The sequence below is a fragment of the Dipodomys spectabilis genome, unplaced genomic scaffold (assembly GCF_019054845.1).
Source record: "Dipodomys spectabilis isolate Male_0828 unplaced genomic scaffold, ASM1905484v1 ptg000058l, whole genome shotgun sequence".
NCBI classification, from domain to species: domain Eukaryota; kingdom Metazoa; phylum Chordata; class Mammalia; order Rodentia; family Heteromyidae; genus Dipodomys; species Dipodomys spectabilis.
In genome coordinates this window covers 972,332-976,374 of record NW_024870735.1, presented here as the reverse complement: position 1 = coordinate 976,374, position 4,043 = coordinate 972,332, and the positions used below count along the sequence as shown (strand labels likewise).

Here is a 4,043-nt window from a genome sequence, read left to right as displayed (position 1 = left end):
TTCATCACATCCTTGCCTGCAAAGAACTGGAATTATTTCCTTTGTAGAGTTTGTGCTGAAAAGTCTGACTTAAAGAGGCACAATAAAGAACTAAGTAACCCCATTACAGACTAGCAACCATCTTGTGAGGTACGGATTATTAAAAAAAAAAAATATGAATTTGACCCAGAAATGACACAGGAAAGAAAACAATTGCCAGGCAACTGAAACATATATAATCCTTGGGCAAGCAACAGGAATTTTCTCTGGATACATCAACCAAACACTGGGTGGCCATACAAGACACGGTGACCCAGAGGCCAGGTGGTCCCCGTCAATAACAAGTCAGTATTAATAATAACCAATCATGTATGTGTAGCTTAATTTGCTTAAATTAGCCACTCACGTAATTTCTCATGTAACACTCCCTTAAGGTTGTTTATTCAATACTATAAAAACTGTACTGATTCTATGCTCGGGGCCTCTTAGTGTCAGCAGTTACCGAGTGCACGGAGGACCAAGCTCGAATTTGCAAATAAACCAGTCTTGTCACTTACATTGAATTTGGTGGTCTTTGGAGGACGTTTAACAGATGGGGGCTCGTCCAGGATAAACCCATAAACCCAACCAGACACCTGATCAGAGAGTAGCAAAGAATGGCCGGTAAGTTAAGGCATTGCCGCTTTGTAACTGTCTGGGGTCTGTGTGTCCTGCAGGATTGGTATTGGAATTGGCAAGAAGTCCTGTCGGATAGTGCTATAAGGCAGCCAACTGGACTGGTGGGAGAGGTCGCCTAGTTCCCCGGGAAGGTAAACTATCCACTAGTGTGGACACTTGGGCCTGTTTGTTGTCAGAAACTTTCTGTCTGATAGTTTACAAGGTAGACTGTCCACTAGTGAGGACATTTGGGATTTATCGTGTCTGTAATCCTTCACTTTCTGTCTGACAGTCTAACATGGGCATGCTATTAAATGTGTGTCTTGTCCTAATGTCTGTGTGTTTGTAATGTGAGTATTATGAAACATTTCCTCACTCAGGTTCATCCAGAGGTGGATGCCCAGAGACCCTGTTTGTCTCCATTTGAGGCTGTCAGTCTTCGCTCTGTTACTTCGTCCAATAATAGCTACTTTCTCTTTCAGACTCCCTTATATTTCCACCTCGAAGAGTGAAATCTGGCCTAGAAAGATTGGCCCACTTGAAGCAAAGCTAGAGTCAGGTAATCTATCGATTGCCACTGCTAGATCCCCTTTGGGATCTTAGACAGACCAGCCAGTCCACACTTTACACCTTGGGACATTGTTAGCTCTGTCCTTAACATTCTTTAAATTAGTTGTTAGGAAGGTAAGGGGAGTGCGAGGTGCATTCTGGTTCTGACCCATTTCAATGTATGTCAATTCACACATAAGACCAGAGGAAAGGAGAAAAGTAATTACAATTGTCACAAAACGAAATAGCTGGTGCTTTCAGCAATTTGGGATATGACCACTACTCAAAATGACCCAAGGAGTAATAAAGCCCCACGGAATACTTTCGAACAAAACTTCTTGGGTGCAAGGGGTCACATCAGTTAAACGATACTCATGGACCACCCAAAGAACAGTGGATCTGGTGACGGGACGAGTGTCTCACTCATTTTCAGTTATCCCAGAGAGTCTTTATCCCTTATTAGGAAGATACTTGTTGACTAAGGTCAGAGCACAGATTGACTTCTATCCAGAAGGCTCCCAGGCAACAGATGCCCAAGGGAGACCAATACAACGGCTGACTCTGAGCCTGGAAGACGATTACTGGTTGCACCAATCACCCCAGGCTCCTCACCAAGAAATCACCTACTGGCTGGAAAGGTATCCAGAAGCATGGGCAGAGACTGGAGGAGTGGGATTAGCAAAGAATAGACCAGCTCTATTCATTGACGTAAAGCCAGGAGCTGACCCAGTCAGAGTCTGGCAGTACCCTATATCCATGGAGGCATGGGTAGGAATAACGCCCCACATTAGGTGTCTGCTAGAACTGGGTATCGTCAGTCGGCATGGAACACTCCCCTGCTATCAGTCTGTAAGCCCCACTCCAATGAATATAAGCCAGTAGAGACTTAAGGGAGGTCAACAAATGGGTAATGGACATTCACCCGACTGTACCCAACCCCTACACACTCCTGAGCACCCTGCCTCCCTATAGGCAGTGGTACACAGTATTAGATTTAGAAGATGCCTTTTTCAGCCTACCCTTGGCAGCTAAAAGCTAAGATCTCTTCTCCTTTGAGTGGACAGATGTAGAAAGAGATATTAATGGACAGCTGAACTGGAAAAGACTTCCTCAAGGATTTAAAAACTCACCTACACTCTTTGACAAAGCCCTGCATGAGGACTTAGGTGAGGCTAGGGGAGGCCACCCTGGCTTGACTTTGTTGCAATATGTGAATGACTTATTAATTGCTGCTAAATCTGAAAGAGAATGCAGCCGAGGAATGGAGGATTTACTCCAGACTTTGGGAAGCCTTGGTTTCTTGAGTGTTGGCCAAGAAAGCTCAAATCTGCAAATCAGAGGTAACTTACCTGGAATATTTATTGAAAGGGGGGCAGCAGTGGCTTACAAAAGGAATAAAAGAAACTGTCCTTAAAATTCCAACACCCCAGTCTCAGCACCAGGTAAGGGAGCTTTGGGGCTCAGCAGGCTTTTGCTGTCTGTGGATTGCTGGGTTTGCGGAGTTGGCTAAACCCCTTTATGAGGCTACCAAAGAAAAGCAGCTGTTTTTATGGATGAAGTAGGTTGAACAAGCCTTTGAACAGATAAAAATGCCTTATTGTCAACCTCAGGATTAGGACTCCCTGATACAACTGAATACTTTTATTTGTATGTGGATGAACATAATGGGATTATGAAAGGAGTCCTAAGCCAATATCTAGGCCCATGGAGAAGACCAATAGCCTACTTTTCAAAGAAATTAGACTGGTGGCAGCAGGATGGCCACCATGCCTGAGAATGATAGTGGCTACTGCTCTAATGGTTAAAGATGCAAATTAACTATGGGACAGGAACTCTATGTGACCACGCCCATGCTATTGAGAGTGTGTTAAAGCAGCCACCAGATCGATGGCTCAGCAATGCCTGAGTAATCCATTACCAAGGACTGCTACTCACTCCTCTCAGAATTAATTTCCAGGTTCCCTCAGCTGTCAACCCAGTGATTTTTCTACCAGATCCAGACCTAGACATGTCACTACATGATTGCTCGGAGATCCTGGCGCAAGTCCATAATATCCAAGAGGACTTAAGAGATCAGCATTACCAGATGCTGAACCCGTGTGGTTTACAGATGGGAGCAGCTTTGTTCATCAAGGACATAGGTATGCGGGAGCAGCAGTAGTGACTGAGAGTGATGTCGTTTGGGCCGAACCTCTGCCCATAGGCACGTCAGCCTAGAGAGCCGAATTAATAGCCCTGACCCCAAGCACTAACGCTAGGAAAGAATAAAAGACTAACTCTGTACAGTGTTAGTCGGTATTAATTTGCAATGGCTTATATACACAGAGCTATCTACAAAGAAAGAGGATTACTGACAGCAGAGGGAAAGTCCATCAAAAATAAAGATGAAATTTTGGCCTTAATCTCTGCTCTTTGGTTGCCTAAGAAGTTGGCCATTGTTCATTTCCATGGACATTAAAAACGTAAAGATGCTGTGAGTAAAGGCAATAACCTGGCCCACAGAACTGCCCGGGAAGTGACAACACAAAAAGACTCTATAATGATGATAAACCTCCCAGACCCCGGTGCAAGAACTCTCCTGGACACTCCTACATATAACACAGAAGATTTAAAATGGATTGATCGACTAACAATGGCACAATGCCTGAATGGTTGATGGAGAGACTCTAAGAGCAACATTATCTTGCTAGAACAGTTAGGGAGTAAAATACTACTGAAAATGCATCGAGCACCCACATGGGTGCGAGGAAGATGCAAGACATGGTGAGAAATACTGGTCTAAGGGTCAAGAATAGTCATGCTAAAATAGAACAGATTGTCAGGGACTGTAAGGCATGTCAGCTGACTAATGCAGGGAA

General features: G+C 44.3%; 1 pseudogene; it reads left to right on the top strand.

Annotated features, from left to right (window-relative positions):
- The first annotated feature begins 1,473 nt into the window (after positions 1–1,473).
- LOC122108362 lies at positions 1,474–3,346 on the top strand (annotated as a pseudogene).
- Positions 3,347–4,043: the final 697 nt, after the last annotated feature.